Here is a 19,949-nt window from a genome sequence, read left to right as displayed (position 1 = left end):
TCGTAACGTTTGTAAACGTTTGGCTTTGTTTCATAACATTTATAAACGTTTGGCTTATGTCGCTAAAAATGTGAAACGTTTGGTTTTGTTTGGTAATGTTTGCAAACGTTTGCCTTAAATCACTAAAAGGTGAAACGTTTGGTTTTGTTTCGTAACGTTTGTAAACGTTTGGCTTAAATTGCTAAAAACGTGAAACGCTTGATTTTGTTTCGTAACATTGTAAACGTTTGGCTTAAATTGCTAAATATGGGAAACGTTTTGATTTGTTTCGTAACGTTTGTAAACGTTTGGCTTCATTCGCAAAAAATGTGAAACATTTGGATTTATTTCGTAACGTTTTTAAAGGTTTGGCTTAAATCGCTTAAAAGGTGAAACATCTTGATTTGTTTCGTAATGTTTTGCAAACGTTTGGCTTAAACTGCTAAAGCAGTGAAACGTTTGGATTTGTTTCGTAACGTTTGTAAACGTTTGGCTTAAATAGCTAAAAAGGTGAAATGTTTGGTTTTGTTTCGTAATGTTGTAAACGTTTGGCTTAAATTGCTAAATATGGGAAACGTTTTGATTTGTTTCGTAATGTTTGTAAACGTTTGGCTTCATTTACTAAAAATGTGAAACATATGGATTTGTTTCGTAACGTTTGTAATGGTTTGGCTTTAATCGCTAAAAAGGGGAAACGTTTGGATTTGTTCCGTAAGGTTTGTAAACGTTTGGATTTAATCGCTAAAAAGGCAAAACGTTTGGATTTTTTTCGTAAGGTTTGTAAACGTGTTGCTTAAATCGCTAAAAGTGAGAAACGTTTGGATTTGTTTCGTAGTGTTTGTAAACGTTTGGCTTAAGTTGCTAAAAAGGTGAAGCGCTTGCATTTATTTCATAAAGTTTTTAAACATTTGGCTTAAATTTCTAAAAAGGAGAAACATTTGAATTTGTTTCCTAACCTTTGCAAACGTTTGGCTTAAATCACTAAAAAGGTGAAATGTTTGGATTTGTTTCGTAACGTTTGTAAACGTTTAACTTAAATCGCTAAAAAGGTGAAATGTTTAAATTTGTTTCATAATATTTGTAAGCGTTTGGCTTCAATCGCTAAAAAGGGGAAACGTTTAGATTTGTTTCGTAAGGTTTGTAATCGTTTGACATCAATCGCTAAAAAGATGAAATGTTTAGATTTATTTCGTAACGTTTTAAACGTTTGTCTTAAATAGCTAAAATCGGGAAACGTTTGGATTTATTTCGTAACGTTTGTAAACGTTTGGCTTAAATTGCTAAAAAGGTGAAATGTTTGGTTTTGTTTCGTAACGTTTGTAAACGTCCGGCTTAAATCGCTAAAAAGGTGAAATGTTTGGATTTGTTTCGTAACACTTGTAAACATTTGGCTTAAATTGCTAAAAAGGTGAAACGCTTGGATTTGTTTCGTAGCGTTTGTTAACGTTTGGCTCAAATTGCTTAATATGGGAAACGTTTGGATTTGTTCCGTAACGTTTGTAAATGTTTGGCTTAAATCCCTAAAAAGGTGAAATGTTTTGATTTGTTTCGTAAAGTTTGTAAACATTTGGCTTAAATCGCTAAAAAGGTGAAACATTTTGATTTTGTTTCGTGACGTTTGTAAACGTTTGACTTAAATTGTTAAAAAGGTGAAACGTTTGGATTTATTTCATAACGGCTGTAAACGTTTGGATTAAATTGCTAAAAAGGTGAAACGCTTGAATTTATTTCATAATGTTTGTAAACATTTGGCTAAAATTGCTAAATAGGGGAAATATTTGGATTTGTTTCCTAACCTTTGTAAATGTTTGGCTTAAATCGCTAAAAAGGTGAAACGTTTTGACTTGTTTCGTAACGTTTGAAAACGTTTGGCTTAACTCGCTAAAAGGTGAAAAGTTTGGATTTGTTTCGTAATGTTTGTAAACGTTTGGCTTAAATTGCAAAAACGGTGAAACGCTTGGATTTGTTTTGTAATTTTTGTAAGCATTTGGTATAAATTTTTAAAAATGTGAAACGTTTGGATTTATTTCGTAACATTTTAAACGTTAGGTTTTGTTTCGTAACGTTTGTAAACGTTTGGCTTAAATCGCGAAAAAGGTTAAACGTTTGTATTTGTTTCGTAATGTTTGTAAACGTTTGGCTTAAATCGCCAAAAAGGTGAAACGTTTGGATTTTTTACATAACGTTTGTAAACGTTTGGCTTAAATCGCTAAAAAGGTGAAACGTTAGGATTTGTTTCGAAACGTTTGTAAACGTTTGGCTTAGATCGCTAAAAAGGTGAAACTTTTGGATTTGTTTCGTATTGTTTGTCAACGTTTGGGTTAAATCGCTAAAAAGGTGAAAAGTTTGGATTTGTTTCATAACATTTGTAAACGTTTGGCTTCAATCGCTAAAAAGATGAAATGTTTGGATTTTTTTCGTAACGTTTGTAAACGTTTGGTTTTGTTTCATACAGTTTATAAACGTTTGGCTTAAATCGCTAAAAAGGTGAAACATTTGGTTTTGTTTGGTAATGTTTGTAAACATTTGCCTTAAATCGCTAAAAGGGGGAACGCTTGTTTTTGTATCGTAACGTTTGTAAACGTTTGGCTTAAATTGCTAAAAAGGTGGAAATGCTTGAATTTGTTTTGCAACGTTTGTAAACGTTTGGCTTAAAATGCAAAAAACGTAAAACGCTTGGTTTTGTTTCATAACGTTTGTAAATGTGTGGCTTAAATCGCTAAATATGGGAAACGATTTGATTTGTTTCGTACCGTTTGTAAACGTTTGGCTTCATTCACTAAAAATGTGAAACATTTAGATTTGTTTCGTAACGTTTGTAAAGGTTTGGCTTAAATTGCTAAAAAGGCGAAACGTTTGGATTTGTTCCGTAAGATTTGTAAACGTTTGGCTTAAATCGCTAAAAAGGCGCAATGTTTGGATTTTTCGTGACATTTATAAATGTTTTGCTTAAATCGATAAAAGGGAGAAACGTTTGGATTTGTTTCGTAACGTTTGTAAACGTTTGGCAAAAATTGTTAAAAAGGTGAAGCGCTTGGATTTATTTCATAGATTTTGTAAACGTTTGGCTTAAATTGCTAAAAAGGGGAAACATTTGAATTTGTTTCCTAACCTTTGTAAACGTTTGCCTTAAATCGTTAAATTATTGGATTTGTTTCGTAACGTTTGTAAACGTTGGGCTTAAATCTCTAAAAAGGTGAAATGTTTGCATTTGTTTCGTAACGTTTGTAAACGTTTGGCTTCAATCGCTAAAAAGTGGAAGCGTTTGGATTTGCTTCGTAACGTTTGCAATCGTTTGATATAAATTGCTAAAAAGGTAAAATGTTTGGATTTGTTTCGTAACGTTTTAAACGTTTGTCTTAAACAGCTACAATGGGGAAACGTTTGGATTTGTTTCGTAGCGTTTTAAATGTTTGTCTTAGACAGCTACAATGGGGAAACGTTTGGATTTTTTTTGTAACGTTTCTAAACGTTTGGCTTAAATTGCTAAAAAGGTGAAATGTTTGGTTTTGTTTCGTAACGTTTGAAAACGTTTGGCTTAAATTGCTAAAAAGGTGAAACGCTTGGTTTTGTTTCGTAACGTTTGTTAACGTTTGGCTTAAATTGCTTAATATGGGAAACGTTTGGATTTGTTTCGTAACGTTTGTAAACGTTTGGCTTAAATTGCTAAAAAGGTGGAACGTTTGGATTTGTTTCGTAAGGTTTGTAAATGTTTGGCTTAAATCGCTAAAAAGGTGGAACGTTTTAATTAGTTTCGTAACGTTTGTAAACGTTTGGCTTAAATCGCTAAAAAGGTGAAACGTTTGGATTTATTTCGTAACGGTTGTAATCATTTGGATTAAATTGCTAAAAAGGTGAAACGCTTGGATTTATTTCATAATGTTTGTAAACATTTGGCTAAAATTGCTAAATAGGCGAAACATTTGGATTTGTTTGCTAACCTCTGTAAACGTTTGGCTTAAATCGCTAAAAAGGGGAAACGTTTGGATTTGTTTCGTAACGTTTGTAAACGCTTGGCTTCAATCGCTAAATAGGTGAAACATTTTGATTTATTTCATAACGTTTATAAACTTTTGGCTTAACTCGCTAAAAATGTGAAACCTTTGGATTTGTTTCGTAACGTTTGTAAACGTTTGGCTTAAATTTCTAAAATGGTGAAACTCTTGGATTTGTTTTGTAATTTTTGTAAACATTTGGCTTATATTTCTAAAAATGTGAAACGTTTGGATTTGTTTCATAACGTTTTAAACGTTTGGTTTTGTTTCGTAACGTTTGTAAACGTTTGGCTTAAATCACTAAAAAGGGAAAACGTTTGGATTTGTTTTTTTGTAAATGTTTGGCTTAAATCGCCAAAAGGTGAAACGTTTGGATTTGTTTTTGTAACATTTGTAAACGTTTGGATTAAATTGCTAAAAAGGTGAAACTCTTGAATTTTATTTGTAATTTTTGTAAACATTTGGCTTAAATTTCTAAAAATGTGAAACGTTTAGATTTGTTTCATAACATTTTAAACGTTTGGTTTTGTTTCGTAACGTTTGTAAACGTTTGTCTTAAATCACTAAAAAGGGAAAACGTTTGGATTTGTTTTTTGTAAATGTTTGGCTTAAATCGCCAAAAAAGTGAAACGTTTGGATTTTTTTGTAACATTTGTACACGTTTGGCTTAAATCTCTAAAAAGGTGAAACGTTTGGATTTGTTTCGTAACGTTTGTAAACGTTTGGCTTAAATCGCTAAAAAGGTGAAACGTTTGGATTTGTTTCGTAATGTTTGTCAACGTTTGGCTTAAATCGCTAAAAAGGGGAAACGTTTTGATTTGTTTCGTAACGTTTGTAAACGTTTGGTTTTGTTTCATAAAATTTATAAACGTTTGGCTTAAATCGCTAAAAAGGTGAAACATTTGGTTTTGTTTGGTAATATTTGTAAACGTTTACCTTAAATCGCTAAAAGGGGAAACGTTTGGTTTTGTTTCGCAACGTTTGTAAACGTTTGGCTTAAATTGCTAAAAAGGTGGAAACGCTTGAATTTGTTTCGTAACGTTTGTAAACATTTCGCTTAAAATTCAAAAAACGTAAAACGGTTGGTTTTGTTTCATAACATTTGTAAAGGTTCTGCTTAAATTGCTAAAAAGATGAACTTTTGGATTTGTTTCGTTACGTTTGTAAACGTTTGGCTTAAATTGCTTAATATGGGAAATGTTTGGATTTATTTCGTAACGTTTGTAAACGTTTGGCTTAACTCGCTAAAAAGGCGAAACGTTTGGATTTGTTTCGTAAAGTTTGTAAACGTTTGACCCAAATGTTTCCCCTCTTTAGCAATTCAAACCTATACAAACGTTACGAAAGAAAACCAAGTGTTTCACCTTTTTAGCAATTTAAGCCAAACGTTTACAAACGTTACAAAACAAATCCAGGTGTTTCACCTTTTTAGTAATTTAAGGCAAACGTTTACAAACGTTCCGAAACAAATCCAAGCGTTTCACCTTTTTAGTAAATTAAGCCAAACTTTTACAAACGTTACGAAACAAATCAAAGCGTTTAACCTTATTAGCAATTTAAGCCAAACGTTTACAAACGTTACGAAACAAATCCAAACGTTTACAAATGTTATAAAAAAAACAAAACGTTTCACCTTTTTAGCAATTTAAGCAAAACGTTTAAAAATGTTACAAAACAAATCCAAACGTTTCACCTTTTTAGCGATTTAAGCCAAACATTTACAAACGTTACGAAACAAATCCAAACGTTTCGCCTTTTTAGCAATTTAAGCCAAACGTTTACAAATGTTACGAAACAAATCCAAATGTTTCACCTTTTAAGCGATTTAAGCCAAACGTGTACATACATTACGAAAGAAAACCAAACGTTTCACATATTTAGCGATTTAAACAAAATCAAGAGTTTCTCCTTTTTAGCAATTTAAGCCAAATGTTTACAAACATTACGAAACAAATCCGAGCGTTTCACCTTTTTAGCAATTTAAGCCACACGTTTACGTTTCACCTTTTTAGCAATTTAAGCCAAACGTTTACAAACATTACGAAACAAATCCAAGCGTTTCACCTTTTTAGCAATTTAAGCCAAACGTTTACAAACGTTACGACACAAATCCAAATGTTTCACCTTTTTAGCGATTTAAGCCGAACGTTTACAAACGTTACGAAAGAAATCCAAACGTTTCCCCTTTTTAGTGATTTAAGCCGAACGTTTATAAATGTTACGAAACAAATCCAAACGTTTTTCCATTTTAGAGATTTAAGCCAAATGTTTAAAACGTTACGAAACAAATCCAAACATATCACCTTTTTAGCGATTTATGCGAAACATTTACAAGCGTTACAAAACAAATCCAAACAGTTCAATGTTTTAGCGATTGAAGCCAAAATTTACAAAGGTTAAGAAACAAATTCAAACGTTTCACCTTTTTAGCAATTTAGGCCTAACGTTTTATAGGCTACGAAACAAATCCAAATGTTTCACCTTTTTACCAATTTCAGCCAAACATTTACAAACGTTACAAAACAAAACAAAGTGTTTCACCTTTCTAGCAATGTAAGCCAAACGTTTACAAACGTTACGAAACCAATCAAAGTATTTCAACTTTTTAGCGATTTAAGCCTAATGTTTAATAGGTTACGAAACAAATCCCATCATTTCACCTTATTAGCAATTGACCCAAACGTTTACAAACGTTATGAAACAAATCCAAGTGCTTCACCTTTTTAGCTATTTAAGCCAAACGTTTACAAACTTTACGAAATTTCAAGTGTTTCACATTTTTATCAATTTAAGCCAAACGTTTAAAAACGTTACGAAACGAATCCAAACGTTTAGCCTTTTTAGCAATTTATGTCAAACGTTTACAAACGTTACGAAACAAATCCAAACGTTTCCCCTTTTTAGAGATTTAAGCCGAACGTTTAGAAACGTTATAAAATAAATGCAAACGTTTCACATTTTTAACGATTTAAGCCGAACGTTTACAAACGTTACGAAACAAAACCAAACGTTTAAAACGTTACGAAATAAATCTGAACGTTTCACCTCGTTAGAAATTTAAGACAAACGTTTACAAACGTTGCAAAACAAATCCAAGCGTTTCACCTTTTTAGCTATTTAAGCCAAACGTATTAAACGTTACGAAATTTCAAACATTTCACCTTTTTAGCAATTAAAGCCTAACGTTTACAAATCTTACGAAACAAATCCAAACATTTCACTGTTTTAGCATTTTATGCCAAACGTTTACAAACGTTACAAAACAAATTCAAATGTTTCGCCTTTTTAGCAATTTAAGCAAAACGTATACAAACGTTATGAAACAAATCGAAATGTTTCGCCTTTTTAGCGATTTAAGCCAAATGTTTACAAACGTTACGAAACAAAACCAAACGTTTACAAACCTTACGAAACAAATCCAAATGTTTTGCCTTTTTAGCAATTTAAACCAAACGTTTACAAACGTTACGAAACAAGTCCAAACGTTTCCCCTTTTTAGCGATTTAAGCCAAACGTTTCAAATTTTTAGCGATTTAAGCCAAACCCTTACAAACGTTGCGAAACAAAACCGAGCGTGTCACCTTTTTAGCAATTTAAGCCAAACGTTTACAAATGTTACGAAACAAATCCAAGCGTTTCACCTTTTTTTAATTTAAGGGAAACGTTTACAAACGTTCTGAAACAAATTAAAGCGTTTCACCTTTTTAGTAATTTAAGCCAAACGTTTACAGACGTTTCGAAACAAATCAAAGCATTTCACCTTTTTTGCAATTTAAGCCAAACGTTTACAAATGTTACAAAACAAAATCAAGCATTTCACCTTTTTGCAATTTAAGCCAAACGTACGTTACGAAACAAATCAAAGCATTTCCCCTTTTTAGCAATTTAAGCCAAACATTTACAAAAGTTAGAAAACAAATCCAAACGTTTCACCTTTTCAGGGATTTAAGCTGAACGTTTACAAACGATACGAAACAAAACCAAAAATTTCACCTTTTTAGTAGTTTAAGCCAAACGTTTACAAACGTTATGAAACAAATCCAAACGTTTCCCCATTTTAGCAATTTTAACCAAATGTTTAAAACGATACGAAACAAATATAAACGCTTCATTTTTTTAGCGATTGAAGCAAAACATTTACAAACGTTACGAAAAAAATCCAAACGTTTCACCTTTTTAGCGATTGAAGCCAAACATTTACAAACTTTACGAAACAAATCCAAAGGTTTCACCTTTTTAGCTAATTAATCCAAAGGTTTACAAACGTTACGAAACAAATCCAAACGTTTCAGCTTTTTAGCGATTTAAGCCAAACGTTTACAAAGGTTGCGAAAGAAATCCAAATGTTTCCCCTTTTTAGCAATTTAAGCCAAACGTTTACAAACGTTATGAAACAAATCCAAGTGTTTCACCTTTTTAGCAATTTAAGCCAAACGTTTACAAACTATACGATACAAATCCAAGTGTTTCACCGTTTTTGCAATTTTAGCCAAACGTTTACAATCATTAGGAAACGAATCCAAACGTTTCTCCTTTATAGTGTTTTAAGCCAAATATTTACAAACGTTACGAAACAAATCCAAACGTTTCACCTTTTTAGCAATTAAAGCCAAACGTTTACAAACGTTACGAAACAAATCCAAATGTTTCACCGTTTTAGCGATTTATGCCAAATGTTTACAAACGTTACGAAACAAATCCAAACATTTCGCCTTTTTAGCAATTTAAGTCAAACGTTTACAAACATTACGAAACAAATCCAAATGTTTCCCCTTTTAGCGATTTAAACCAAATGTTTACAAACGTTACGAAACAAAACCAAACGTTTAAAACGTTACGAAACAAATCCAAACGTTTCAAATTTTTAGCGATTTGAGCCAAACCCTTACAAACGTTGCGAAACAAAACCAAGCGTTTCACCTTTTTAGCAATTTAAGCCAAACGTTTACAAACGTTCCAAAAAAAATTCAAGCGTTTCACCTTTTTAGTAATTTAAGCCAGACGTTTACAAACGTTTCGAAACAAATCGAAGCGTTTCACCTTTTTAGCAATTTAAGCCAAATGTTTATAAACATTACGAAACAAATCAAAACGTTTCACCTTTTCAGGGATTTAAGCCGAACGTTTATAAACTTTACGAAACAAAACCAAACATTTCACCTTTTTTAGCAATTTAAGCCAAACGTTTATAAACGTTACGAAACAATTCCAAACGTTTCCCCATTTTAGCGATTTTAGCCAAACGTTTAAAACGATACGAAACATATCCAAACATTTCGCCTTTTTTAGCGATTTATGTCAAACGTTTACAAACGTTACGAAACAAATCTAAACGTTTCATTATTTACAATTGAAGCGAAACGTTTGCAAACGTTATGAAACAAATCCAAATGTTTCACCTTTTTAGCGAATTAAGCTAAATGTTTAAAAACGTTTCCCCTTTTTAGGGATTAAGACGAACGTTTCCCGTCATTACAAAACAAATCCAAACGTTTCCCCTTTTTTAGGGATTAAGACGAACGTTTCCCGTCATTACAAAACAAATCCAAACGTTTCACCATTTTAGCGATTTAAGATGAACGTTTACAAAACTTTACGAAACAAAACCGAATGTTTCACCTTTTTTGCAATTTAAGCCAAATATTTTCAAACGTTACGGAAGAAATCCAAGTGTTTCACCTTTTTAGCGATTTAAGCCAAACATTTACACACGTTATGAAACAAATCCAAACGTATCACCTTTTTAGCGATTTAAGCCAAACGTTTACAAACGTTACAAAACAAATCCAAACGTTTCCCCTTTTTATCGATTTAAGCCAAACGTTTACAAAGGTTACGAAACAAATCCAAATGTGTCACCTATTTAGCAATTTAAGAAAAACGTTTACAAATGTTACTAAACAAATCCAAAAGTTTCACCTTTTTAGCGATTTAAGCGAAACGTTTATAAAGGTTATGAAATAAAACAAAACATTTCACATTTTTAGGTATTTATGCCAAACGTTTACAAACGCTACGAAACAAATTCAAGTGCTTTTCCATTTTAGCTATTTAAGCCAAAAGTTTACAAACGTTACGAAATTTCAAATGTTTCAACTTTTTAAGAATTTAAGCCAAACGTTTAGAAACGTTACGAAACGAATCCAAACGTTTAACCTTTTTAGTGATTTATGCCAAACGTTTACAAACGTTACGAAACAAATCCAAACGTTTCACCTTTTTAGAGATTTAAGACAAACGTTTACAAACGCTACGAAATAAAAACACACGTTTCACATTTTTAGCGATTTAAGCCGAACCTTTACAAACATTACGAAACAAAACCGAACGTTTAAAACGTTACGAAACAAATACAAATGTTTCACCTTATTAGTAATTTAACCCAAACGTTTACAAACATTACAAAACAAATCCAAGTGCTTCACCTTTTTAGCTATTTAAGCCAAACGTTTACAAACGTTACGAAATTTCAAATGTTTCACCTTTTCAGCAATATAAGCCAAACGTTTAAAAACGTTACAAAACAAATTCAAACGTTTAACATTTTTAGCGATTTATGCCAAACGTTTACAAACGTTTCAAAACAAATTCAAAAATTTCACCTTTTTAGAGATTTAAGCCAAACGTTTACAAACGTTATGAAATAAATACAAACGTTTCTGTCACGACCCAATTTCATGAATCGTGACCGGCGCTAGGGTATGGGTATGGTTGTACCAAAACCCGTAGCAAGCCTCGCGGAAATCAAATAAACATTTAAACCTGCAGAAAACTGCTCAGGGGCAACCGAGACTCCAACCTAGGTCTCGCAATTTATATTACAGTTCTAATATAAATAACTTAAATATCTTAAATGTTCACCAGCATGACTTATATATAACAATATCGTAATCCTGAGTAATCATGCCAAATATAAATAATCGAATATATCGACAATTCCAAAGTGTAATATCAAATGAAATAAATAACTAGTTCTACTGCGGTCTAAGAGTTCGAAAACAGTAACTAGTTTAAATAACATAAAAAAACCTCCGAGGAATCAAAAGAATCGGAGTGGACCAGCTTTTAAATCATAAACCTGGAAAATTTGGGAAAACAACGGGGTCAAATATACTGAGATGAGTTCGCAATACTATTTACATTTATTAAGTTTAAAACCCTTAAATCAAAACAGTTTATACTAATATAGTATGATTATGGAAAAACAATATTGAAATGATCCCAGCGTAAGTATGACATAGCATACTGATAAACCCAGAGTGGACGGGAACAAATCCTCGTCATAAATATATACCAGCGTAAGCAAGACATTAGTCTGCCGTTTCCCAGAGTACTCACCGGTGTACACAGTCTCGATACAAGCCTATCGAGTAGCTCGTTTCAATCCAGTTCCATAATCCGTAAAAACAGTTCACAAACATTTATAATATTAAAATACGATGCGGTACTTAATAAAGCAGTAAATAGTACTACAAACTCACTGCTTGCTTATCCACGTGATCTTGGCAAACAGCTAACCCTGCGTAGACTCCGAAGCACGAGCAGTCGACGGGTCTAAAATAATAAACAGGTTAAAATCCGTACGACCCCTAACTCTAAGATCACTAGACACCACGTAGGACTAGCACAATTAAATAACCAAATAAATCACAGAGAAACACAATTCTCAAATAAATTATAATGTCGTAATTAATTCAAGACTATTGAGTTCGCACTTAAATCCAATCCGAAAATATTATTAAAATAATATCTAATTGATAAATAAAATCAATTCCTCAAATAGTGGGTTAGCCGAGTTTTTCAAAACTACCAAGCTAAACCCACATGTCGGTGACACAAGTCCAAACCGACCCAACTGATATTTCAGAGTTTATAAACCCCAGTTTATAATTAATATTAAATAAAATATTAATTAATATCAAAATAGAACTCAATAGCTTGAAACTCAAGTAATTAAATATTACCAACAATTATCTCAATTAATTAAATAAAAAATAAAGCTAAAATATAAATTTAATTCCAAAGGCATTCTAAGCCAAAAATATCAATTTAACAATTAAATAATAATTATTAATATAATTTTTAAATATTCAAATATTATTTTTATGCCTTAAAAAATAATATAATTAATTTGACAAACTTTTAAATAAAATAAAATCCCCAATACTTATTTAATATAGTCAATATAAAATTTTACGTACAACTATAATAAAATTAATATTTAATTTAAACTTAAAATATTAATGCCCGGAGTAATTTCAAATTATAAATAATATTATTATTTGAATCGCTAATTAATAAGTCGAAACCAATTTCATAAATTAAAATCAAAAACCAAATACAAAATAGTTACTACACTAAGTTTAGGAATCAATATGTTTTAAGCAAAATGAATCAATGACTTAAAAGAATATTTTACCATAGGAATTTAAAATAACAAATAAGCAGCCGCCACCTTATCACCTTCTCCATCTTACCAACTTCACATTTGCAGAAACAAAACAACGAACCCAAGCTTCATAATTTAAAACCATGATAATTCCATCTTAACCTTTCCTTTACTAATTTTTTTATCCTAACATTAATGAATCAATAATTAATCAAACAACACATAATCAAGATCAATACTCCAAGCAAGATACATGAATCGAAAATCAAAGAAGCCATTTACAGAAACTTGAAACCGAGAAACAAAAACGATGAATCCTAAAACCGAACGATAAACACTTGCTAAGAGTTTAATGATTCTAACACCAAAACTTATGATCATAGTCTAGCATAATCATAACCCCAAAAGGAAAACAAAATCATAGTTAATAGGCTTAAAGAATTCGGCAGTAGCAAATCTAACACTTAAACAGTTTTAAACAAAATAATACGGCGAGACGGCGGCGATTACTACGGGTTCGTTTACGTGCCGTTTGACGAACGAAGGGTGTAGAAACGTAGATGTGTGAGTCTACTTTCACAGGAAACAAACGGAATTGATTTCGACCTCCGAACGGCTACCAAACGAATTGAAATCCCAAGAGGTCGATTTAAAACTAAAAAACAGAATTTACGTAAACGCGGCAACGGTTACAGCAATTACGAGAAAGATAATGTACCGTTGTGTGAAAACTAAGCTCGGACTTGTAGAGGGTTGAGTCTACAATCTCTGGAATCAAACGGAACACGATTTGGTTCTGTAACGAAAGAGATATCAGCTATGAACGGAGACGTAGTTTTCAGTTTGAAAACAGAGTTCAAAAGCTAGAAACTTACTGAATTCCCACGGAAATTTGGTGCAGAATTTCTGGAATGTTTTTAAGAGGAAAAGAGAGGCTGGGTTTGTGATTATATTAGGTATAATAGGGTTTGGATCGTGGTGAGTATAGTTCAGGATTTGGGGCGAGATATGCGGGGAAGAAGAGCTTCAGAATCGTGCCTCAACACAATTCTGAGGCTGTTCTCGAACGAGAAATTGCAGGTCTCGTTCGAGACCTGCCAAAGATGTGAAGTCTCGAATGAGACTTCCAATTCTCGTTCGAGACCGAACCAAACCAGGTCTCGTTTGAGACCTTTGGTTCAAGCGAGGCCTGATTCAACCCACTACTGGTCGAACCACGCCCAACCCGGACTTGAATCGAACCAACTCGAATTTCAAATACGTAAAACGACTCAAATAATTTCCGAAACTCGCAATTTAATTTTCAAAATTTTTTACGGGTTATTACAGTTTCACCGTTTTTGCGATTTAAGCCAAACATTTACAAACGTTACAAAACAAATCCAAACGTTTCAACTTTTTAGCGAGTTAAGCCAAACATGTACAAACAGTGCAAATAAAATCCAAACGTTTCACATTTTTAGCGATTTAAGCAAAACATTTACAAAATCTTACGAATAAAATCCAAACGTTTTACTTTTTTAGAAATTTAAGCCAAACGTTTACAAACGTTACGAAAGAAATCCAAACGTTTCCCCTTTTTACCGATTTAAGCCAAACGTTTACAAACGTTACGAACCAAAACCAAACATTTGGCTTAAATTCAAACAAATCCAAACGTTACAAAGCAAAACCAAACGTTTAAAACGTTATGAAACAAATTCAAACGTTTCGCATTATTAGCGAATTAAGTCAAACCTATACAAACGTTACGAAACAAAACCAAGTGTTTCACCTTTTTTGCAATTTAAGCCAAACGTTTACAAACGTTATGAAACAAATCCAGGTGTTTTACCTTTTTAGTAATTTAAGGCAAACGTTTACAAACGTTCTGAAACAAATCCACGCGTTTTACCTTTTTAGTAAATTATGTCAAACGTTTACAAACGTTACGAAACAAATCGAAGCGTTTAACCTTATTAGCAATTTAAGCCAAACGTTTACAAACGTTACGAAATAAATCAAAACGTTTACAAACGTTACGAAACAAAACAAAACGTTTCACCTTTTTAGCAATTTAAGCAAAACGTTTAAAAATGTTATGAAACAAAACCAAGCGTTTCACCTTTTTAGCGATTTAAGCCAAACATTTACAAACGTTACGAAACAAATCCAAATGTTTCTCCTTTTTAGCAAATTAAGCCAAACGTATACAAATGTTATGAAACAAATCCAATCGTTTCACCTTTTTTGCGTTTTAAGCCAAACGTTTACAAACATTACGAAACAAATCCAAACGTTTCCCCTTTTTAGAGATTTAAGACAAACGTTTACAAACGCTACGAAATAAAAACACACGTTTCACATTTTTAGCGATTTAAGCCGAACCTTTACAAACATTACGAAACAAAACCGAACGTTTAAAACGTTACGAAACAAATACAAATGTTTCACCTTATTAGTAATTTAACCCAAACGTTTACAAACATTACAAAACAAATCCAAGTGCTTCACCTTTTTAGCTATTTAAGCCAAACGTTTACAAACGTTACGAAATTTCAAATGTTTCACCTTTTCAGCAATATAAGCCAAACGTTTAAAAACGTTACAAAACAAATTCAAACGTTTAACATTTTTAGCGATTTATGCCAAACGTTTACAAACGTTTCAAAACAAATTCAAAAATTTCACCTTTTTAGAGATTTAAGCCAAACGTTTACAAACGTTATGAAATAAATACAAACGTTTCTGTCACGACCCAATTTCATGAATCGTGACCGGCGCTAGGGTATGGGTATGGTTGTACCAAAACCCGTAGCAAGCCTCGCGGAAATCAAATAAACATTTAAACCTGCAGAAAACTGCTCAGGGGCAACCGAGACTCCAACCTAGGTCTCGCAATTTATATTACAGTTCTAATATAAATAACTTAAATATCTTAAATGTTCACCAGCATGACTTATATATAACAATATCGTAATCCTGAGTAATCATGCCAAATATAAATAATCGAATATATCGACAATTCCAAAGTGTAATATCAAATGAAATAAATAACTAGTTCTACTGCGGTCTAAGAGTTCGAAAACAGTAACTAGTTTAAATAACATAAAAAAACCTCCGAGGAATCAAAAGAATCGGAGTGGACCAGCTTTTAAATCATAAACCTGGAAAATTTGGGAAAACAACGGGGTCAAATATACTGAGATGAGTTCGCAATACTATTTACATTTATTAAGTTTAAAACCCTTAAATCAAAACAGTTTATACTAATATAGTATGATTATGGAAAAACAATATTGAAATGATCCCAGCGTAAGTATGACATAGCATACTGATAAACCCAGAGTGGACGGGAACAAATCCTCGTCATAAATATATACCAGCGTAAGCAAGACATTAGTCTGCCGTTTCCCAGAGTACTCACCGGTGTACACAGTCTCGATACAAGCCTATCGAGTAGCTCGTTTCAATCCAGTTCCATAATCCGTAAAAACAGTTCACAAACATTTATAATATTAAAATACGATGCGGTACTTAATAAAGCAGTAAATAGTACTACAAACTCACTGCTTGCTTATCCACGTGATCTTGGCAAACAGCTAACCCTGCGTAGACTCCGAAGCACGAGCAGTCGACGGGTCTAAAATAATAAACAGGTTAAAATCCGTACGACCCCTAACTCTAAGATCACTAGACACCACGTAGGACTAGCACAATTAAATAACCAAATAAATCACAGAGAAACACAATTCTCAAATAAATTATAATGTCGTAATTAATTCAAGACTATTGAGTTCGCACTTAAATCCAATCCGAAAATATTATTAAAATAATATCTAATTGATAAATAAAATCAATTCCTCAAATAGTGGGTTAGCCGAGTTTTTCAAAACTACCAAGCTAAACCCACATGTCGGTGACACAAGTCCAAACCGACCCAACTGATATTTCAGAGTTTATAAACCCCAGTTTATAATTAATATTAAATAAAATATTAATTAATATCAAAATAGAACTCAATAGCTTGAAACTCAAGTAATTAAATATTACCAACAATTATCTCAATTAATTAAATAAAAAATAAAGCTAAAATATAAATTTAATTCCAAAGGCATTCTAAGCCAAAAATATCAATTTAACAATTAAATAATAATTATTAATATAATTTTTAAATATTCAAATATTATTTTTATGCCTTAAAAAATAATATAATTAATTTGACAAACTTTTAAATAAAATAAAATCCCCAATACTTATTTAATATAGTCAATATAAAATTTTACGTACAACTATAATAAAATTAATATTTAATTTAAACTTAAAATATTAATGCCCGGAGTAATTTCAAATTATAAATAATATTATTATTTGAATCGCTAATTAATAAGTCGAAACCAATTTCATAAATTAAAATCAAAAACCAAATACAAAATAGTTACTACACTAAGTTTAGGAATCAATATGTTTTAAGCAAAATGAATCAATGACTTAAAAGAATATTTTACCATAGGAATTTAAAATAACAAATAAGCAGCCGCCACCTTATCACCTTCTCCATCTTACCAACTTCACATTTGCAGAAACAAAACAACGAACCCAAGCTTCATAATTTAAAACCATGATAATTCCATCTTAACCTTTCCTTTACTAATTTTTTTATCCTAACATTAATGAATCAATAATTAATCAAACAACACATAATCAAGATCAATACTCCAAGCAAGATACATGAATCGAAAATCAAAGAAGCCATTTACCGAAACTTGAAACCGAGAAACAAAAACGATGAATCCTAAAACCGAACGATAAACACTTGCTAAGAGTTTAATGATTCTAACACCAAAACTTATGATCATAGTCTAGCATAATCATAACCCCAAAAGGAAAACAAAATCATAGTTAATAGGCTTAAAGAATTCGGCAGTAGCAAATCTAACACTTAAACAGTTTTAAACAAAATAATACGGCGAGACGGCGGCGATTACTACGGGTTCGTTTACGTGCCGTTTGACGAACGAAGGGTGTAGAAACGTAGATGTGTGAGTCTACTTTCACAGGAAACAAACGGAATTGATTTCGACCTCCGAACGGCTACCAAACGAATTGAAATCCCAAGAGGTCGATTTAAAACTAAAAAACAGAATTTACGTAAACGCGGCAACGGTTACAGCAATTACGAGAAAGATAATGTACCGTTGTGTGAAAACTAAGCTCGGACTTGTAGAGGGTTGAGTCTACAATCTCTGGAATCAAACGGAACACGATTTGGTTCTGTAACGAAAGAGATATCAGCTATGAACGGAGACGTAGTTTTCAGTTTGAAAACAGAGTTCAAAAGCTAGAAACTTACTGAATTCCCACGGAAATTTGGTGCAGAATTTCTGGAATGTTTTTAAGAGGAAAAGAGAGGCTGGGTTTGTGATTATATTAGGTATAATAGGGTTTGGATCGTGGTGAGTATAGTTCAGGATTTGGGGCGAGATATGCGGGGAAGAAGAGCTTCAGAATCGTGCCTCAACACAATTCTGAGGCTGTTCTCGAACGAGAAATTGCAGGTCTCGTTCGAGACCTGCCAAAGATGTGAAGTCTCGAATGAGACTTCCAATTCTCGTTCGAGACCGAACCAAACCAGGTCTCGTTTGAGACCTTTGGTTCAAGCGAGGCCTGATTCAACCCACTACTGGTCGAACCACGCCCAACCCGGACTTGAATCGAACCAACTCGAATTTCAAATACGTAAAACGACTCAAATAATTTCCGAAACTCGCAATTTAATTTTCAAAATTTTTTACGGGTTATTACAGTTTCACCGTTTTTGCGATTTAAGCCAAACATTTACAAACGTTACAAAACAAATCCAAACGTTTCAACTTTTTAGCGAGTTAAGCCAAACATGTACAAACAGTGCAAATAAAATCCAAACGTTTCACATTTTTAGCGATTTAAGCAAAACATTTACAAAATCTTACGAATAAAATCCAAACGTTTTACCTTTTTAGAAATTTAAGCCAAACGTTTACAAACGTTACGAAAGAAATCCAAACGTTTCCCCTTTTTACCGATTTAAGCCAAACGTTTACAAACGTTACGAACCAAAACCAAACATTTGGCTTAAATTCAAACAAATCCAAACGTTACAAAGCAAAACCAAACGTTTAAAACGTTATGAAACAAATTCAAACGTTTCGCATTATTAGCGAATTAAGTCAAACCTATACAAACGTTACGAAACAAAACCAAGTGTTTCACCTTTTTTGCAATTTAAGCCAAACGTTTACAAACGTTATGAAACAAATCCAGGTGTTTTACCTTTTTAGTAATTTAAGGCAAACGTTTACAAACGTTCTGAAACAAATCCACGCGTTTTACCTTTTTAGTAAATTATGTCAAACGTTTACAAACGTTACGAAACAAATCGAAGCGTTTAACCTTATTAGCAATTTAAGCCAAACGTTTACAAACGTTACGAAATAAATCAAAACGTTTACAAACGTTACGAAACAAAACAAAACGTTTCACCTTTTTAGCAATTTAAGCAAAACGTTTAAAAATGTTATGAAACAAAACCAAGCGTTTCACCTTTTTAGCGATTTAAGCCAAACATTTACAAACGTTACGAAACAAATCCAAATGTTTCTCCTTTTTAGCAAATTAAGCAAAACGTATACAAATGTTATGAAACAAATCCAATCGTTTCACCTTTTTTGCGTTTTAATCCAAACGTTTACAAACATTACGAAACAAATCCAAACGTTTCCCCTTTTTAGCGATTTAAGCCAAACGTTGACAAACTTTTTCAAACAAATCTAAACGTTTCACCTTTTTAGCGATTTAAGCCAAACATTAACAAACATTTTGCCTTTTTAGCGATTTATGCCAAACGTTCACAAATTGTTACGAAACAAATTTAAACGTTTCGTCTTTTTATCAATTTAAGCCAAACATTTAGAAACGTTACGAAACAAATTCAAACGATCCCCTTTTTAATGATTTAAGCCAAACGTATACAAACATTACGAAACAAAACCAAACATTTTTAGCGATTTAGGCCAAACCTTTACAAACGTTATGAAACAAATCCAAGTGTTTCACCTTTTTAGCAATTTAAGAAAAACGTTTACAACTGTTATGAAACAAATCCAAGAATTTTACCTTTTTAGCAATTTAAGACAAACGTATACAAATGATACCAAACAAATCCAAAAGTTTCACCTTTTTAGCGATTTAAGCCTAACGTTTACATATATTACAAAAGAAAATCAAACGTTTCACATTTTTAGCGATTTAAACCAAACCTTTACAAACATTACGAAACAAAACCAAGCGTTTCACCTGTTTAGATATTTAAACCAAACGTTTGCAAACGTTACGAAAAAAATCTGAGCGTTTAACATTTTTAGAAATTTAAGCCAAACGTTTACAAACTTTCCGAAACAAATTCAAGCATTTCACCTTTTTAGTAATTTAAGCCAAACGTTTACAAACGTTACGAAAAAAAATCCAAGCGTTTCACCTTTTTAGCAATTTAATCCAAACCTTTACAAATGTTACGAATCAAATCCAAACTTTTCACCTTTTTTGTCGATTTAAGCCGGACGTTTACA

Source organism: Mercurialis annua, linkage group LG5 (assembly GCF_937616625.2).
Source record: "Mercurialis annua linkage group LG5, ddMerAnnu1.2, whole genome shotgun sequence".
NCBI classification, from domain to species: Eukaryota; Viridiplantae; Streptophyta; class Magnoliopsida; order Malpighiales; family Euphorbiaceae; genus Mercurialis; species Mercurialis annua.
This window is presented reverse-complemented; position numbering follows the sequence as displayed.